Here is a 21,021-nt window from a genome sequence, read left to right as displayed (position 1 = left end):
CTTCCAATTTTGTGATCTGCTGGCTTTTGTGGCTCTGGACAAAATTTTCTTCCTACATGGAACATGAGCGTTTTCTGTCTTGCTGATAATAACCTGTGCCCAACAATAGCCTGGGAAATAATTCACTGCTCGTCCTTCATGGAAATTTAGAACATACATGATATAAATTAGAATCCCTAGACAAAATAAAATCGATTGCATATTATGCTTGGAACCTGAAAAAAGATTAATCGGTTGGAATTCTTATAAAACCCATTAAATCAGGCCCAACATAGAACGTGGGAAACAAAATACACATATAGGATAGAACCTCATAGGCACAGTCCGAGTACAAGACGTCACAAAAACAAACTGGATTGAATGATAACTGCTTTTTTACTCGTACCATGGGCATCGATAGTTCCTCGATGGACAACTTCATGTGCTCGATTGAATAATTGTGCACTGAGATGTTCATACAATCAAGGGAGACGCTGATCTTACTAATAGAATTGGATGTTTTGCGATATGTGTCAGAGATGAGGAACAGGGGAGATTATCGATGCAGATTGGTGGTAGAAGAAAATGTGTCATTATAATTAAAGTACAAAATATGAAAAACTGAGACAAAATAGAGAGCCGAAATCAGTGATAAAAATATGAAACTTGTTTCCTTGAGTGAATCTCCATGATCCAAACAATAATAGATCACATAGCTTGACTGATTTGAGAGGGTATAATTATATATCTATGCTTCTCAGCCATCATGGACCAACACTTAGCGCCTACTAACATCTGTGAGTTGTTTGTCTTGCCTAGTTAATTAGTTAACGGACCACAATCTTCCTTTGAGGAATGTTACCTGCAGACAAATAGCTTACAGAGGTGCATGCTAAAAAGGCATTGTAATTAAATAAGAAAATATTATAATACCTCAGATCAAAAGTTTATTCACACGCTTAATCCATCACCAGACCAGTTGCTTAATCGTGAGCTTATCACCTCATCCTCCGCCTCGACAGTGCCGGGGCCGAGAAGAGCTTCCCAAATGCACCCTGGATGGATAGGCTAAACAATGTTAGAGTTGACACACTACACAGACAGACAACACAATGTATTTACCTAATCAAAATACTGGGCTAATTTTGTATAACATGTGGAGGCACCCAATTACATAATCAGTAGATGATGTTCATCACCTGCATTGAAATCTTGCTTTTCTAAAATTTGCCGCTTGATCTAACTCACTGCATTCTCTTCATCATTTGCAACACGCGCGCGCGCACATACACACAGAGGCTAATGGCACCGGGAGAAAGAGCCCCCAATTTTGTGTAACATGTGGAGGCAGCCAATTTGATGATGTTAATCACCTGCATGCAAATCTTGCCGCTGGATCTAACTTGATGCGTTCTCTTCATCATCTGCAACACACAAAGAGAGAGAGGCTAATGGCACCAGGAGGAAGAGACCAAGGCCAATCCGCCATGAACTGGTGGAATTAGATTTAGTCTGGAGATGTGATTTGCTGCTGGATCTAACACGGCCCCGATGAAACGAAAGGCATGAGAAAGACAATTGCGGGGGAGGGAGATATGAGATGCCTGCGGGGAGGAGAACGCACAGAGGTTAGGCGATGGAGACCTAGACCAAGACCATAGCGAGACTGCGGCAGGGGGCGACATCACATGGAAGGGGCGATGGAGACCTCGACCAAGAGCTCTCGATCAGGGTTTAGGGTGTGTCGATTCCTTGGGTGATCATGGAGGCTAGGGCAAATAGGTCACGACTCTTATTTAGTTTTGGAAGAGGCCGTGGAGAATGTTAACCTTTTTTTTGTTGTAAAGACGTGAGGCCTTCTAGGTACGATTGAGATTGTTTTTTTTGGTGGAAGGATGTGAAGCTTTTTAGGTATAACTGAGATTGGAATTTTTTTTCCTTTTATTTTTTACAACCGAGAAAGGACGTGAAGCCTTTAGGTACAATTGAGATTGAATTTATTTCTTTTTAGAAAAAAACGTTTTTTTTTCTGGCAAAGGATTTTTTTGTCAGATCTAGACCGTTATAATTTGGTCCCACTAAATAAATGGCTCGTAAAATTAACGTGGTAATTAGTATAGGTATAGATAGATATAGATGTTGCCAACGCCAACAGTGGGTTGCATTGTTTGACTCGCGTTCTCATTGATGACTGGAGTTAGGCTTACAATACGTTGGATTCGTAGCAGCTGATAGATAGTACAAATCATCATCACCATGTTAATACTACAAAGTGTTAAGGGGTGCATTTTTCAATACTTATATTTAAAAGGTGTATTCCCTAATTTCTAAATATTTTAATCCGTAAATTTTCTTTTATTCAAAATGATATTTATAGTTATATATTTACATGTTTCCAAAATGACTAGCCCGTGCAAGTGCACGGGTTGTCGACTAGTGTGGAATAGTTTCGTAACTCACGCCACCTGAAACACCACAGCGTGATGGTGCATCCGAATGTCGTAACCGTACTTTATTAGATATGATGCGATCTATGATGTCTCTTACCGATTTACCACTATCGTCTTGGGGTTATGCATTAGAGACAGTTGCATTCACGTTAAATAGGGCACCGTCTAAATCCGTTGAGACGACACTGTATGAACTCTGGTTTGGCAACAAACCTAATCTGTCGTTTCTTAAAGTTTGGGGTTGCGACACTTATGTCGAAAGGCCTCAGCCTGATAAGCTCGAACCCAAGTCGGAGAAGTGCGTCTTCATAGGATACCCTAAAGAAACAATTGGGTACACCTTCTACCACATATTCGAAGGCAAGATCTTTGTTGCCAAGAATGAAACATTTCTAGAGAAGGAGTTTCTCTCGAAAGAAGTGATTGGGAGGAAAGTAGAACTTGATGAGGTAATCCTACCTTCTCTCGAATTGGAAAGTAGCACATCAGAGAAATCTGTTCCCGTGATGCCTACACCAACTAGAAGGGAAGCTAATGATGATGATCATGAAACTTCGGATAAAGTTACTACCGAACTTCGTAGGTCAACCAGAGCACGATCCGCACCAGAGTGGTACGGTAATCCTATACTGGTTATGGGGTCCTCGGGTGTCCGGACTATGCGACATGGGCCGGACTGATGGGCCATGAAGATACAAGGTAGAAGGCCTTCCCCCGTGTCCAGATGGGACTCTCCTTTGCGTGGATGGCAAGATTGGCGTCAGGATGTGTAGATTCCTTCTTCTGTAAACCGACTCTGTACAACCCTAGACCCCTCCGGCGTCTATATAAACCGAAGGGGTTAGTTCGTAGAGGCTATCACAAATCATATAGGCTAGACATCTAGGGTTTAGCCATTACGATCTCGAGGTAGATCGACTCTTATAACCCGTATATTCATCAAAGTCAATCAAGCATGAAGTAGGGTATTACGTCCATCAAGAGGGCCCGAAGCTGGGTAAACATTGTGTCCCCATTGTCTCCTGTTACCTTCGATCCTCAGACCCACAGTTCGGGACCCCCTACCCGAGATCGGCCGATTTTGACACCGACATTTGTGCTTTCATTGAGAGTTCCAATGTGCCGTCAGCAGAATGGTCGATGGCTCGTTCAATCATCAGCAACGATGCTGTTTCCGAGAAAACCTTCCTCCCTGGTGAACTTTTTGTGTTCGGCGGCTCTGCGCTGCGTGCCAACTCGATTGGCCACCTTGAACAGATCGACAGCTACGCCCCTGGTCATCAGATCAGTTTTGGGAACCTGAATTATGTCGCTGATATCCGGGGAAACTTGATCTTCGAAGGGTTCGCGGCCTCGACCATCGCTCTGGCCTTAGATCCGGAGCAAACTACCGGGTCCGAAGATGTGAGTTTGGAGCCCACCAGACTCTCTACAATTATGAAGCTCACTACCGGAGATCCGGAGGGGACTGTGTCATCGGCAAGCCCAGAGTCAAACTGGGTTGCCCCTATCATTGGAAAGCCGGACTCGCCCTCGGACGCTAGCTCCGAACTCTCGACGTCCACGCCAGGTGAGCATAGCCAGGAAGCTTTTGCCCTGCCTAGCTCCGCGGACTTTCGCTTCCCCATCCAAACCTCGCTCCTAAACGAGGCTCTGGACTTAATGCGATGCCTCGCCATTACAGAGGAATCACCTCCGAACTACGCCCAACCCGTATTAGGGGCTGAAAGCGGGGAATTTTACGTCCCACCCACCACCCACTTCATAGCCATTGCCGAAGACTTAACTGACATGCTGGATTATGCCTCTGAAGACATCGACGGCATGCACGACGATTCCGGAGACACACAAGGCCAAGACCCACCGTTTACCGGATGTTGGACGACCACCTCCACATACAACGCGTATATGGTGGATACACCCAAAGAGGATGACGGCGAAGGAAGGAAGGATCCGGTTGAGGACAAGCCTGCTGAGGCACCACCGAAGCATCAAGGCCAGCGGCGCCACTCAAAATCGCGTCGCGAAAAAGACAGCAATACCGTCACCGGAGGCAATAACACTCCGGAGAACGCCGAAGACCCCAAAGCCCCCGTCGAGCTCACATCCGAACAGGATGATGGGGAGGAGGGGCAAGTTAACCCCGACGACCTAGTCGGGAACGAGGACTCGGAGGATAGTAACTATCTACCAATCTCCGAGGATGATGTGAGCCTCGGCGACGAAGACTTCATCGTGCCAGAGGAACCCCTCGAGCAAGAGCGCTTTAAGCGCCAGCTCGTTGCAATGGCGAGAAGCCTAAAAAAGTAGCAGCAATAGCTTCAAGCCGAACAGGATACACTCAATGATAGATGGACTAAATTCCTGGCAGCCGAAGAATACGGCCTCAAACGCCCAACAAAGAGCTACCCGAAGCGCAAGATACTACCACAATTTGACCACGAGGCCCTTGAGCCAATACCGCCAAAGTATAAACTTGCTGACGAACCTAACCGACCACCACTTGGACGAGACAGAGCGGCTACTTACGCCGAACACCAGCCCGCACCACCCCGCCGTAGAGGTAAGGAGGTAGAGGCTTCGGGCTACACCTACGACCTACGCAAGGACCTGGACAATAGAGCCGGTCAGACCAGATCAATCTATGGATCAAGGGGGCATGCTCCAACGCAAGAGGACGACCATCAGGCCCGGCTCGACAAGCATAACCTCAGTCGGGCTGAAAACCGAACACGGATGCCGTCCGAAATCCGTCGTGACGTCGCCCAATACAGAGGCGCCGCACACCCCTTATGCTTCACCGATGAGGTAATGGAGCACCAGTTCCCAGAAGGGTTTAAACCCGTAAACATTGAATCATACGATGGAACGACAGATCCCGCAGTATGGATTTAAGATTTTCGTCTCCATATCCACATGGCTCGTGGTGACGATCTCCATGCCATCAAGTACCTCCCACTAAAACTAAAGGGACCAACGCAGCACTGGCTAAACAGCCTCCCAGAGAACTCCATTGGTAGCTGGGAAGATTTGGAGGACGCCTTTCGAGACAACTTCCAAGGTACCTATGTCCGGCCTCCAGGCGCCGATGACCTAAGTCATATAGTCCAGCAACCTGGAGAGTCAGCCTGCAAACTCTGGACTAGGTTCTTAATTAAAAAGAACCAAATCGTCGATTGTCCGGGCATCGAAGCCCTCGCGGCCTTTAAACATAGCGTCCGCGACGAATGGCTTGCCCGACACCTCGGCCAAGAAAAGCCGAAGTCCATGGCAGCCCTTACCGCACTCATGACCCACTTTTGTGCGGGGGAAGATAGCTAGTTAGCTCGTAGAAGCGACAGTACCAGCGACCCTGGCACCTCCGAAGGCAGAGATGGCAACGGTAGGCCACGACTCAACAAACACAAGCGTCTAAGCAACAATGAAGATACCGAAGACAAGGTGTTCAATGCCGGATTCAGTGACTCTAAATCCGGTCAGCAGAAGAAGCCATTCAAAGGAAATAAAGATGGTCCATCCAGCTTGGACAAAATACTCGATCGGCCTTGCCAGATTCATGGCACCCCTGACAAGCCTGCCAATCATTCCAACAAAAATTGTTGGGTCTTTAAATAGGCCGGTAAGTTAAACACCGAACATAAGGGGAAAGGGCCGCCAAGCAAGGACGACGAAGAGCCTCGCCCACCGAACATAGGGGGACAGAAGAAATTTCCCCCTGAGGTGAAAACAGTGAATATGATATATGTCACTCATATCCCCAAGAGGGAGCGCAAGTGTGCGCTAAGGGACATCTATGCCGTAGAGCCGGTCGCCCCAAAATTCAACCCCTGGCCGGCCTGCCCGATCACCTTCGATCGTAAGGACCACCCGACCAGTATCCGTCATGGAGGTTCGGCAGACTTGGTCCTTGATCCAATCATCGACAGATTCCATCTGACCCGAGTCCTTATGGACGGCGGCAGCAGTCTCAATTTTATTTATCAAGACATGATCCGCAAAATGGGTATTGACCCGTCAAGAATCAAGCCTACTAACACCACCTTTAAAGGAGTAATACCTGGTGAAGAAGCCTGCTGCACGGGCTCAATAACATTGGAAGTAGTCTTCGGTTCGCTGGACAACTTCCGAAGCGAAGACTTGATCTTTGACATCGTCCCCTTTCGCAGTGGTTATCACGCACTGCTCGGACGAACCGCCTTCGCTCGCTTCAATGCGGTCCCGCATGATGCTTACTTAAAGCTTAAAATGCCCGGGCCCCGTGGCGTCATCACAGTCAAAGGAAACACGGAGCGTTCCCTCCGTACTGAGGAGCATACTGCGGCTCTTGCGGCCGAGTGCAGAGCGGCCTCTTTAGGCCGAACACCTCATCGGCCATCAAGCTCCCGGACACTGTTAAATGCGTCCGGTCTACTCTGCATGATGACAGCTCAGCGACTCCAAAGCTAGACTAGCAGTTTCGCCTCCGTCGATCGCCACACACATCCGTGGTAGATGTACCACGCGTGCATAATTACGCACTCAAAATACCCTGGGCAACGACAGAGGCACAATACGGATAGGTGTATATTACGGCTCGACCCTATGTGACCTTGACCTTTTTCCTTCGATCTTTTTTCAAATACCAGTGGTGCATTAAAACCTAGCTACTCCACGGTCGTGCAAGGACTCTGTCCAAGCCTGTTTTCGTATAGATGACCGTGGGCCGTTCCTCCCACGGTCGTGCAGACGTGCGGCAGGGTGTCCAAAGGATCTTTAAGACCACCTCTTCTTTTTTTAGGACCTTCATACAGCTTTCCCTTGTTCACAAATTCTTGGCATGTAAAATATCCTTGATGCTTATGGCATCCTCTGTAAGAGCACGTTTTGACGTATCAAACAGACTATAATGGAAACAGTTTCGTCCAACCCTATTCGGTATTGGCTTATTTCATAATCTGTATTCCCTCTTCACGTCAGGTTGGCATATACACCTCGGCATGATTTAAATTGCCAGGGGCTCTATTCGGCCACATATATATTTCAAAAAAAGAAGTCTGAAGCCTTTTATATTATACTTCGGCGTCCCGAATATTGCATTATATGCATCGGCTCTGAATCATGTCTTTGGTCAATAGTTGGGTTGCCCGGCTCCTGTGGTTACCACCTTACGTTCCGCTTGTTCGGCTAAGGTAGTAAAGGGAGAACTACTGCGATTGTGTTTCTGGTTCGTCCGATCAAACACCTTAGTAGAGAAAGCCGAGAACTCACTGTCATGATACAGCAAGAGCTGGTCAGCAATTTGGCGACTTACTAAATCTCTTGCGATTTTTTCCGTATTGTACGAAGGACTGGCCTCCACCCAGTCACGCTCATAAGGCATCCAAGTTCGGATAGCCGCACACGCACCAGGGGCTAGCTCATAGTCCCATTGTCAAACTCCTATGGCTAAGTGAGAGTGATAAAGGCGCATAGTCTGATTGCCTGGTTCGCTGCACTGACACCTCCTTTACGGACCAAGACGTTGGGTCAAGTGTGGTCATGTGCTATTCCGAACACCCCCATAGTATCTACGTGGGGGCTGAATCCGACGACTGGTAAACTTCCAGAAATAAAAACGGCCGGACAGGAGGAAAAATATTTTCAGATAAAGGGACAAATATATATTACAAAGCCGTAGTTCATAACACAACGTCTGGGCAGTTCGGATAAATTCACTCGAACATGATGTCCTTCGAGCATTAACCCTCTATTAAATGGGAACCCTCTAGGACGTCTTCGAAATATCGCTCCGGCTTGCGGTGGTCCTTGCCTTCGGCTGGGCCCTCGATTGCCACGACGGCGGCCTTCATCTTCGCCCAGTGCATCTTGACACGGGCAAAGGCTATCCGCGCACCCTCTATGCACGCCACACGCTTCATAGCTTCAATTCGGGGCAGGGTGTCGCTAAGCCGCTTGACCAGGCCGAAGTTGCTGCTAGGAATGGGTCCCGCTGGCCACAGCCGGGCTATGATGTCCTTCATGGCCAAACCGGACATCCTATGCAGCTCTGCCAGCTGCATCATCTGATTGTTCAGCAGTGCCGGACGCTCTGGTGCCAGGTACTGTGACCAGAAGAGTTTTTCCGTGGTGTTCCCCTCCTGGGCCCGGAAATACTGTGCGGCGTCAGCAGCACTCCTCGGAAGATCCGCAAAGGCGTCTGGAGAACTCCATAGTCGATTAAGCAAGGCATATCTTTGACCGCCAAATATACTCTGTAAGAGAAAGGCCTTACCAACCGCTATCTGTTCGGCCTGCTTGATCTCCTCGCGAGCCGCCCGGGACTCAGTCCGTGCCTCTTTGGCCTCCTGAAGGGCCTTGGCAAGTTCGGCCGCCTGGGACTTATTCTTCTCCTCCAAGGACTCGCACTTCCCGGCGGCGTCCTTGAGCTCTTGCTCTACCTCGGTCACCCTCTCCTCCTACTGGCGGCAGGCGTCCTGTTCGGACTTTAAATCTGCAGCCACTTTATCTGCAGCCGCTTTGCTCGCCTTCGCCTCCTCCTTGGCTTGGGCAAGGGCACGCTTGAGGGGCTCGACCTCGGCCGCGCTGCCTGCAATCATACACATAGCAGCGCATGAGTTTAAACTGAGAATTTGCATATCAATCCAGGTACGCGCGAGACATATTAAACATACCTTGCGCCTCATCGAACCGCTTGTTGATGCGGATGAGATCCTCATCGGCCAGCTCCAGCTTCCGCTTGAGTTCGGATACTTCGGCGGCTTTGGCGGTTGCCGCTAACAGCGAAGCCTATTTATCAAAATATACAAGTATGTTATCTCCTGCAAATATTACTTGATCCTCTATTCGGACTTTTTTTTCAAAAGCCGAACATAGTCTCAGGGGTACTATCTGTACACAGGCATATTTTTTTTGGCATGTGCAAAGCGGCTAAGAATATTACATCGCATACCTCAAAGCCTGTTAATAGGCTGGTGAAGGCTTCGTTCAGCCCGCTTTTGGCAGATTGAACCCTCTCAACCACCATACCCATCAGGGTACGGTGCTCCTCCATGACGGAAGCGTGTTGCAGTGCGTCCAACAGAGGGTTCGGCGCCTCCGAATTAGTTGAGGTCACCGTCGGAGTAGGCGCTCCCCCCTCCTTTGAAGGGGGTTGCTCGCTCGATTCCGGAACCACATGGGCCTCCGGAATGGTGTTCGGCTGGGGGCCGGACTGGTCAGGGCCCCCGTCATCAGTCTCCATGGGGGTTGTGCCCCCCATATTCTCGGGAACCGAGGCATTACCCTCTGGCGCCGTCTTGGCGGCCTGCCGCTCCTCTCCATTTCTCGGAGAGGTCCTTTGGGATAACACCTCGGTGTCATCCGCAGTGGGTGGCGGAGAGGCTCGTGGAGGCGTCTCGCTCTCCACCATCTCCGGCGCCAGAGAGTTCCCCGAAGATGATGATAGTTGGGGGAGACCACGGGCCGGACTAAAACACATAATGTAATATGTTACCCTAAAATTTGTAAAAGATCGGATGTATGTAAAGCATCCTTAGATACTTACGATACGGTCAGGGGCTTTGCCCTAGGGCGCTGCTTGGGGATGGCTTCGGCATCCGAATCTGAGCCATCCGAGAGGGATATCTTCCCCCTTTTGGACGCCTCCGCCTCTGGATCTACGGAGGCCGCCCTTTTCTTCTTCCTCCCCTTAAGGGGAGAATCACTTTCGGCCTCCTCCTCTTCGTCTTCATCTCCCTCGTTGGAGGTGGGAGCCTCGGTCTCTCCGTGTAGGGGAACGCGACAGAAAACGAAAATTTTCGGTATAGCGAGCACGCCCAGGACCACTATGGAGACTGCATACAAGGTTTGATCTGATCCGTACCGACTCGAAGCGCAGCGGAAGAAGAGTCGGTGTAGATAGTTGGTGCAGATCCCCGCAGCTAGGATTTACAACCTCCCAACCGCGAGGATGTACTCCCTCTCCGGACAGCCCTTCGGGAGGCGGTCGGACAGTCCCCCGGACAATGTCGCGGACAGCCCTTCGGGAGGACCCTCGAAACTCGGACGGAGACTCGGACAGCCCTTCGGGAGGACACTCGAACAGCCCCTCGGGCAAAAGATCAAAACTACAATCTCTCTACGGGGTTGCACACATACGGTGTCAGCTATCCGGTAGGGCTTCGCCGTCCAGAACAAGTTCCTGCCGGAACCCAGACAGCCTTACGGCTCTACGAAACTCTTTTCGTGGGAGGGAGAGAAGAAGCCAGATAATGCATGGCATGTGTATGAGAGCAAGGGATGAGCTTTGGGCTGCCCACTCCTCCTCTATTTATAGGAAAGCTAAGGGGTAGGGATGGCTCACAAAAACCCAAAATGCCCATGCAAATGTCACACATGAAGGGCATAATGGGGAGGAAGTGGAGCTCCATGGAGCCCCACACATGTGGCCGGCCAACCCCCTTGGCGGGCCCCCATGAGGAGCATGCTTGGCCCCCAAGCCCTTCTAGAAGCCTTTTGGAAATATCCCAAAAGGTGACTCACCATAAAATATCCAAAAAGCACTTTCACTATTCACGACGACATTTTTCAGCGTCCGTTCGAACTGAAAATATTTATGTGGGCTTAGAACATTTCCAGTACCCACCATAATAATTTTCAACGCGTTCCGAAACAATTCCGGTTTTAGTGATTTTCATCTGCGAAACACATCTGAAGTGGCTCCGGCAGCTCCGGAACATTTCCGGTTTTTATCTCAGAAAATTCCAAAAAGCTTCCAGAATGATTCTGGCACCCTCCAAGAATTATCAGGCATTTTCCGAAACCAATCTGACTTAATGGTATATCCCGAAACAACTTTTCGGTACCATCGAAACTTATCCGATGACCTCTCTCTGCGGTATGATTCCGCTGTCCGGAACCTTTCCGGTGTCCGAAACTTTTTCGGTGATTTTCTCTCATACTCCCTGTCTAGTATTCAGCAGATAGATGACCCTTAAGCGTGTGACCCTATAGGTTCGGTGAAGTATAGACATGACCCGGAACCCCTTCCGATCAATGATCAACATCGGAGCCGTGGACACCCATATTGACCCCTATACCCACACGAATGAATATTCGAGTGAACCTCCAGTTGTAGTGAGCTATTCCTATTGCTTCACGATATGTCACAAACACCCGAGGTGAGATTTATTGCATCCCCGTGGACGAACAATTTGTCCACCATGCAAGTTACCTCGTTACTGGTTCTGTTCTCTTTTCTCGTTTCCGTGTTCCGGCATCCCAGTGATCAAATCACAAGGTGTCTGGCCAGACGATTATGGATACCGTAACAGCGAGAGGGCCCGAGAATCTGTCCATCGTCGGAGGAGCAAATCCCAATCTTGAGCTATCTCGTTACTTGCCATACTTTTCCGTGAACCCGTAAGCCGCCGTAATAGCCACCCAGTTACAGGTGACGTTTAGCAAACCCCAAAGTTCACAAAGCAAGTACGAAGGAACTCGATACTCTCATGGTCTAAGGAATTATGCAAACATTAACTATCTCTGTGTTATTAACCATAAACTTGTGACTAAAAGAATCTCATAGCATAACATCAATTTGGGTCGATTCAACACAAGTGTTCTACCAACATCGCGCCCTCAGAATTGCCAGCATAGACATGCCCATGATCAGGAAAACATGATCATCATGCAATACATGAGCCAGTCTTAGAGGCAAGACTAGGAATACATTTTACCGTTTAGTATACCACACGTGCACATGAGTTTCCCTCCGAGCCTCGTGGATATTGCAGACTCGGGAATCATTGCAGTTATAGCATGGAAGCTAAAAATTCATTACAAACTTTGGAGATACAAAATAACTGTTATTACTGCCTCTAGGGCATATCTCCTACACTCCGGACATAGCATCCGAAGTACCTTTATGGCGGAGGCTACTTTTGGCCTCCTTGCCCTTCTTCTTGGACTTCTTCTCCGGCGACTGGTAGGGCGCTGGGACCAGCATCCTCGTTAGCAGAGGATTGGCTGGGTCTTCGGGTAGCGGTGCCGGACACCTGATCCGCTCCGCCTTCGCTGTCCAGCCCTGGATGAGGAATGGACGTCTCAGTATATCCTTTGACGTGTGGACCAAAATTGTGTTCGGAAGTAAAATACTTATCTCTGTAGCCGGATTCGCGTTGTCGAGACCGATGTCTTCGGCCTTCTCCGGCCACGTCTTCTGGGCCTTGAAAAGCAGTTTCCAGATCTCTTCCGGCGTTGTGCCGAAGAAGCGCTGCATGGTCCGGGGGCCCTCCGTATTAAACTCCAACATGCGGAGAGGCCGACGTTGGCATGGGAGGATCCGGCGGAAGAGCATCACCTGAATCACCTCGGCGAGACTGGTGTTCTTGTTTATCATACTGTTGATGCGCTTTTGCAGCATCATCACTTTGTTATTCGACCCCCAGTCCAGACCCTTGTTGGTTCACGACGTGAGTCGCATAGGGGGTCCGGATCTAAATTCAGGAGCGACTGCCCATTTGGTACCACGGGGTTCAGTGATGTAGAACCACTCCTGCTGCCACACCTTCACGATCTCCACGAAGGCCCCTTTGGGACATGTGGTGTTGGGGAGCTTGCTCACCATGGCGCCGATGCAGTCCGCATGCTGCCCGTCGACCACCTTCGGCTTCACATTGAAGACTTTTAGCCAGAGGCCGAAGTGTGGGGGGATGCGGAGTAGCGCCTCGCATACGACGATGAATGCTGAGATGTGGAGGAATGAATTTGGGGCTTGATCGTGGAAATCTAGCCCGCAGGAGAACATCAAGCCGCGGACGAAGGGGTGGAGGGGAAACCCTAACCCGCGGAGGAAGTGAGGGATGAACACAACCCTCCCGCCGGGCTCTGGAGTAGGGATGACTTGCTCTTTGGCAGGGAGCCTATGTGCGATTTCTGTGGTCAAGTACCTCGCCTCCCGGAGCTCCTTGACGTCCTTCGCCGTGATGGAGGAGGCCACCCACTTGCCTTGAGAACCGGATCCGGACATGACTGGAAAGGTTAGTGGCGGTGGGGAAGGTCGAAACTTGGGCGCTAGAGCTCGAGGATGGGAAGGCTGAGGAAGGAAGAAAGCGTGGGGGTAAAAAGATGGATCTTTATCTGTTTATATAGGCCGTGAATATCAAGCGCCCCCCTCAAGCCTTAAAATTCCCCTGTTCCCAAGGGGTCGTGCGAATGGCACGATTGGATTACCCAAACCCGTATTGATGAGAATGCTGCAATAAGGGTATACGATCTGTGCTTTGACAAGACGTGTCAATGGAGGCTGCGTCTCGAAACGCGAAGCGGGAGGCCAAAAAATGGTTCGAAATAATAAAGAGGCCAGACGTAACGTTTCACCAAAAAAGCTGTCAGTGGACATACCTTATTTTGATTAAGTATTGTGCCCTTGTGGTTGAGGGTTCTAACTGTTATACAGAGCCGGATACAGTTCCCTTGTTCAGAAGACTGCTTTGAAGTATTCGAAGGAGGAACCCGCCTTGCAATGCCGAAGACAATCTGCGTACCGAAAACATCCTCATCGAAAGACTGCTTCAGGGGCTACTGAGGGAGTCCTGGATTATGGGGTCCTCGGGTGTCCAGACTATGCGACATGGGCCAGACTAATGGGCCATGAAGATACAAGGTAGAAGGCCTTCCCCCGTGTCCGGATGGGACTCTCCTTTCTGTCGATGGCAAGATTGGCATCCGAATGTGTGGATTCCTTCTTCTGTAAACCGACTCTGTACAACCCTAGGCCCCTCCGGTGTCTATATAAACCGAAGGGGTTAGTCCGTAGAGGCTATCACAAATCATATAGGCTAGACATCTACGGTTTAGCCATTACGATCTCGAGGTAGATTGACTCTTGTAACCCCTATATTCATCAGAGGCAATCAAGCAAGAAGTAGGGTATTACCTTCATCAAGAGGGCCCGAACCTGGATAAACATCGTGTCCCCATTGTCTCCTATTACCTTCGATCCTCAGATGCACAGTTCGGGACCCCCTACCCGAGATCGGCCAGTTTTGACACCGACAGTCATCTTACTAGACCATGGGGAATCTACGAACTATGAAGAAGCTATGATGAGCCCAGATTCCGACAGATGGCTTGAGGCCATGAAATCTGAGATAGGATCCATGTATGCAAAAAAAGTATGGACTTTCGTGGATTTGCCCGATGATCGGCGAGCCATAGAAAATAAATGGATCTTCAAGAAGAAGACTGACACTGATGGTAATGTTACCGTCTACAAAGCCCGACTTGTCGCAAAAGGTTTTTGACAAGTTCAAGGGATTGACTACGATGAGACTTTCTCTCCCGTAGCGATGCTTAAGTCCGTCCGAATCACGTTAGCAATTGCCGCATTTTGTGATTATGAAATCTGGCAAATGGACGTCAAAACTGCATTCCTAAATGGATTTCTCAAAGAAGACTATGCAACCAGAGGGTTTTGTCGATCCTAAAGGTGCTAACAAAGTGTGCAAGCTCCAGCGATCCATCTATGGACTGGTGCAAGCATCTCGGAGTTGGAATATACGCTTTGATGAAGTGATCAAAGCATATGGTTTTATACAGACTTTTGGAGAAGCCTGTATTTACAAGAAAGTGAGTGGGAGCTCTGTAGCATTTCCAATATTATATTTGGATGACACATTATTGATTGGAAATGATATATAATTTCTAGATATCATAAAAGGATACTTGAATAAGAATTTTTCAATGAAAGACCTCAGTGAAGCTGCTTATATATTGGGCATCAAGATCTATAGAGATAGATCAAGACGCTTGATAGGACATTCACAAAGCACATACCTTGATAAAGTTTTGAAAAGGTTCAAAATGGATCAGTCAAAGAAAGGGTTCTTGCCTGTGTTACAAGGTGTGAAGTTGAGTCAGACTCAATGCCCGACCACTGCAGAAGATAGAGAGAAAATGAAAGTCATTCCCTATGCCTCAGCCATAGGTTCTATCATGTATGCTATGCTGTGTACCAGACATGGTGTGTGCCTTGCTATAAGTTTAGTAGGGAGGTACCAAAGTAATCTAGGAGTGGATAACTAGACAGCGATCAAGAATATCCCGAAGTACCTGAAAAGAACCAAGGATATGTTTCTCATTTATGGAGGTGACAAAGAGCTCGTCGCAAATGGTTACATCGATGCCAGCTTTGACACTGATCCGGATGACTCTAAGTCACAAACCAAATATGTATTTTTATTGAATGGTGGAGTTGTCAGTTGGCGCAGTTCCAAGAAAAGGGTCGTGGCGTGATCTACGTGTGAAGCGGAGTACATCGCTGCTTCGGAAGCAGCAAATGAAGGAGTCTGGATGAAGGAGTTCATATCCGATCTAGGTGTAATAAGTAGTGCATCGGGCCCAATGAAAATCTTTTGTGACAATACTGGAGCAATTGCCTTAGCGAAGGAATGCAGATTTCACAAAAGAACCAAACACATCAAGAGACGCTTCAACTCCATCCGCGATCAAGTCAAGGAGGGAGACATAGAGATTTGCAAGATACATACGGTCTCAATATAGCAGGCCCGTTGACTAAGCCTCTTCCACGAGCAAAACATGATCAACACCAGGACTCCATGGGTGTTAGAATCATTACAATGTAATCTAGATTACTGACTCTAGTGCAAGTGGGAGACTGAAGGAAATATGCCCTAGAGGCAATAATAAAGTTGTTATTTTATATTTACTTATTCATGATAAATGTTTATTATTCATGCTAGAATTGTATTAATTGGAAACTTGATACATGTGTGTATATATAGAAAAAACAATGTGTCCCTAGTAAGCCTCTACTAGACTAGCTCGTTAATCAAAGATGGTTAAGTTTCCTTGCCATAGACATGTGTTGTTATTTAATGAACGAGATCACATCGTTAGGAGAATGATGTGATGGACATGACCCATCCGTTAGCTTAGCATATTGATTGTTCAGTTTTATTGCTACTGCTTTCTTCATGTCAAATACATGTTCCTGCGACTATGAGATTATGCAACTCCCAAACACCGGAGGAATACCTTGTGTGCTATCAAACATCAGAACGTAACTAGGTGATTATAAAGATGCTCTACAGGTATCTCCGAAGGTGTCTGTTGGGTTGGCATGGACCGAGATTAGCATTTGTCACTCCGAGTATCGGAGAGGTATCTCTGGGCTCTCTCGGTAACACACATCGTATGAAGCCTTGCAAGCAAAGTGACTAATAAGTTAGTTTTGGGATATTGTATTACGAAACGAGTAAAGAGACCTGCCGGTAATGAGATTGAACTAGTTATAAAGATACCGACGATCGAATCTCGAGCAAGTAACATACCGATGACAAAGGGAACAACGTATGTTGTCATTACAGTTTGACCGATAAAGATCTTCGTAGAATATGTGGGAGCCAATATGAGCATCCAAGTTCCTCTATTGGTTATTGACAAGAGAGGTGTCTCGGTCATGTCTACATAGTACTCGAACCAGTAGGGTCTGCATGCTTAACGTTCGATGACAATTTATGTGATTTGATGACTGAATGTTGTTCGGAGTCCCGGATGAGATCACGGACATGATGAGGAGTCTCGAAATGGCCGAGAGGTAAAGATTGATATATTGGACGATAGTATTCGGACACTGGAATGGTTTCGGAGTGTTTCGGGAAAATATCGGAGTACCGGGGGGTTACCGGAACCGCCCGGGTAAAGTTATGGGCCACATGGGCCTTCGGAGGGAGGCACACTATCCCACAAGGGGCTGGCGCACCTCCCACAAGGAAGGGGTCCGAATTGGAGTAGGGAAGGGGGCGGTGCGCCCCTTTCCTTCTGCTTCTCCCTCTCCTTCCCCCTTTCCCTCTCCGGTAAAAGGAAAGGGGGGGGGGGCGAATTGGACTAGGAGTCCAAGTGGGAGTCCTCCCCACTTGGGGCGCGCCTAGGCCGGCCTCCTCCCCTCTGCCTCCTTTACATACGTGGGAGGGGGGCGCCTCTAGACATACAATTGTTCCAAGCCGTGTGTGGTGTCCCCCTCCACAGTTTACGCCTCCGGTGATATTTTCGTAGTGCTTAGGCGAAGCCCTGCGCGGATAACTTCATCATCACCGTCACCACGCCATCGTGCTGACGGAACTCATCTACTTCCTCGACGCTGTACTGGATCAAGAGTTCGAGGGACGTCATCAAGCTGAACGTGTGTAGAACTCGGAGGTGCCGTACGTTCGGTGCTTGATCGGTCGGATCATGAAGAAGTTCGACTACATCAACCGCGTTATTAAACGTTTCTGCTTTCGGTCTACGAGGGTATGTAGACACACTCTACCCCTCTTGTTGCTATGCACTCCTAGATAGATCTTGCGTGATCGTAGGATTTTTTTGAAATTGCATGCTACGTTCCCAACAGTGGGTCCCTACTGTCAGCCTCTTCACGTACATCCCTCTTCCGATGTTGTCGTTTGTTGACAATGTTGACCACGCCGTGCCAAGAACACCAACGCGGTGGACGACGGCGAGACCCAGGAAGGGAATGACCTGGAGCGCCGAGAACACCAATACGGTGGACGACGATGAGACCCAGGAAGGGAATGACCCGGAAGCGGGGAAGCCACAACAGTGGAGGGATGTGGGTGAGTAGAGTGATGGCCTGGCCAGCAGTGGGAGTAGGAGGGGGTGGTGAGGCCTGCGCGGCAGGCCAGCAGCACAGCCGACCACGGGAGGCGGGAGCAGGCGGTCCTGCCGGAGCTGGATTTGGCGGCTGGAGTAAGAAGATCAAAGATTGAAAAAGCACGGTGGCCGTTGGATTGACATCCAGCGGCCACTTCTGCTAGATTCGTTTTCTTCGCTAATAATATATAATAAGTAAAAAATCTTGCATACGCGTCAACTTAATAGGCCACAAGTCAGCCCATTTTCTATATTTTAAATGATTTATAGCTCATTTGCAACTTCTTATGCAATTTATTGTAGTCCATTTTCTTTTTTGTTGGCTAGGACCAGTGTTATAAATTTAAATGAAATTTCGCACATTTCGGTGGGGGACAAACTATTTTAATACCGAAATGTCGAGCCATATTTAAAGTACTTTCAAAATATATTTAAATTATGTTAAAACTGAATGAAATTGGAATCTGAAAATGTGAAAAAAAATCAGAAATTTGAAAGTAATTCCCAATTTGTCGTGTGTTTTTATATCAACAATCCATTTCAAATTACTTTTAGGATTTGCAGCTGTCTTGAAAGAGTTGCAGCCCAGCAAGGTAGAGAAAAAATGCAGGCCTGGGTTGGGTATGCCTGGATTGGGTATTCTTCAGAAAAAAGAAACTGGGCTAGCCATTTGCACGAAGAAAGAATAGCTGGGCTGGTCATGTGGTGAACTCAAAATAGAAGCTTGGGCTAGACGGGCCACAATCCAGTTGAAACCCTCCTCCGTCTCAACAATAATAAAAAATATATACTGCTCGAGCAGCTACGTCCCAGGTGTCAGCTGCTGTTGTGCAGTTCTCTTGTGTATTGACTATAGCTGACAATGTTGTGGGTCCCAGATGTTAGCAAACCACTAGGAGGAAGCATTTCCTTTTTTGCTTGTATATAACAAAAAAGGAGGAACTTGCTTGCGTACGGCCATGGACATGGTGGGTCCCTACTGTCATCCTCTCCATGTACAGTCCTCTCCCGATTGCTCTCGTTTGTTGACCATGTTGGCAAGTTGAGAGGGCGGTGCCGCGACGAGTGCACCAAGGCGCGCAGAGGACGGCGACGAGGCCTCGGACATGAACAAACATGCGCGAGGGAAGATGCGGCGGTGAAGTTGTTGGCGTCGCCAAGCCGCCATTGGGCCTCGTCGTCATCTCCCCCTAGTTCTACCGGAGGAGCCAAATTCTAGTGGCCCGGTTCGACACTGCCACGGAAACCTCGAAGACGTCAGGGGGGATCGGCCGGCTGTGGAACAATTGTTCCTTTGGATTCACTATCATCGCCTTTCCCACGTCCACCTTCTGGCTGTCGATGTTGTACAGTATGGTGCACGGGGTTACGTCGGCTTGCAAAGACATGTCTGCGACGTGAGACATCTGAGAGGCAACGGAAATGGGAGATTATACATATATTGAAGAGGGCCGGTGTGACAGGTACCGTGAGGGCGTTGAGCTCAGCCAAAGACGAAGCCCCTCCGAGCACGCCAGAGACGAAGGATGGGCTGCTAGCGGGTGCGGGAGCAGGTGCGCTAAACGAGCTGCTCCCGAAGAAGTTGGAAAGGGGAAAGTCCGCTAAATCTTTATCTGATTTTTCTTGGTCCAACTGAAGATAGCCGGAACCAAGACACTATACGAATCTGCCATCTCCTCTTTTGCGGCAGCTACCGCTGCTTTGACTATCTCTGCTGATTTCTTCTCAACCACAATCTCAACCTTCTTGTCGATGTTTTCTTCATTTAACCTCCATATTTCCTTTCTCTCCTCCGTGGTCTCACGGTAGTACTTTTTCCACGTGGCGCCGTCTCTCACGCCGTGCACATGTCCATACGACGGTCGAGTGTCCACCGGGAGTCCTTTCAATATGTTCAAGGCCCGGCTGAATGGGGTGTCCCACTTGGGCCTCGCCAATGCCTCAGACGGCGAGTCGCTTTCGGCCGCAATCCTGTGCTGCTCTTTTTGCCAAAACAACGTGGATCGTTTACAAATGTGACTAAATGTGCAGTCGAATTGATTAGAAGCTAAAATTAGGGGGTAAATTAATAATTACCAGCAGTCTCATGAACTCCTTCGTGACCGCATCCATATCGAAAACCTTGTTGACTGGGTCCCAACGGTACTGGGCCCTGATGATGTCACGCTCCTGCAGGGTGGTGAACTCCGCCAAGGGGTCTGGGATCCCCAGACTTTCGCGTTCTGCGTCCTCCTTTGCCCATATGGGCCTCTTCCCCGCGTAACCACGGCTTCCGAGGTGGTGGCACCCCATGTTCCTCTCTTGGAGCCCCTTCATGTACTCTGACTTTTCTTTGGAATTTTCCGCAACGCAAGCCTTCTTGAATATTTCGAACTGCGCTTCTGTAATTGTCGGATTATCCTTTACAATCTCAGAGTAGCGTTCCTTTTTGGTGATGATCCGATGTTTCACCCGTACTTTCCAGGCGGACAACGCGCCGCTAAACTTGCCCATGGCGCGTTTGTTTATCTTCTTCATTGTCGGGTCTTGCCACGGTCAAGTATATTTGATTTCATCCCGGACCGGGAACAAGAATACCTGGTGCAGCTTAGTTAGGAGGGAGTGCTCCATATTAGGTATCTTCTTTAGTTTCTCATCATTGATGGTGGCGGTTGCCCGTAGGATGCAGCCTATTTGATTGTCGTAGCACACGCGCGCTTCCGCAGGCTCTTTTGGCTCAAAATTGCCGGAGTCCACCTCCGTGACCACCAGTCTAGTAGTGATGAGCTTGTTTGGGCGCCGCATCCTCTTCGGTTTCGGTTCTATACCGGCTTCACCAGTCTCGGCGCCGGTCTCAATCTCAGCGCCGGTCTCGATGTCGGTCTCAGTCTCGGATGTGACAGGTGGGCCCTGTAACAACCGTTGCTCGTCGAGAAAGTTCAAATAGGCATCTGCCGCCTCGTAGACGTTGCAATCACCA

At 48.7% G+C, this 21,021-nt stretch overlaps 1 long non-coding RNA gene across 1 annotated transcript; it reads right to left on the bottom strand.

Annotated features, from left to right (window-relative positions):
* Nucleotides 1-663: 663 nt before the first annotated feature.
* LOC123174357 (uncharacterized) lies at nucleotides 664-1,744 on the bottom strand. Its single transcript, XR_006486982.1, has 4 exons — nucleotides 1,604-1,744; nucleotides 1,179-1,403; nucleotides 913-1,034; nucleotides 664-841 (listed from the first exon to the last, which is right to left on the bottom strand). It is a non-coding gene; the product is annotated as an uncharacterized lncRNA (long non-coding RNA).
* Between the last annotated feature and the right edge of the window lie 19,277 nt (nucleotides 1,745-21,021).

The sequence above is a fragment of the Triticum aestivum genome, unplaced genomic scaffold, assembly GCF_018294505.1.
Source record: "Triticum aestivum cultivar Chinese Spring unplaced genomic scaffold, IWGSC CS RefSeq v2.1 scaffold65228, whole genome shotgun sequence".
In the NCBI taxonomy this organism is placed as follows: Eukaryota; Viridiplantae; Streptophyta; class Magnoliopsida; order Poales; family Poaceae; genus Triticum; species Triticum aestivum.
Note: the sequence above shows the minus strand (reverse complement) of the source record. Positions and strands in the feature narration are given on the sequence as shown.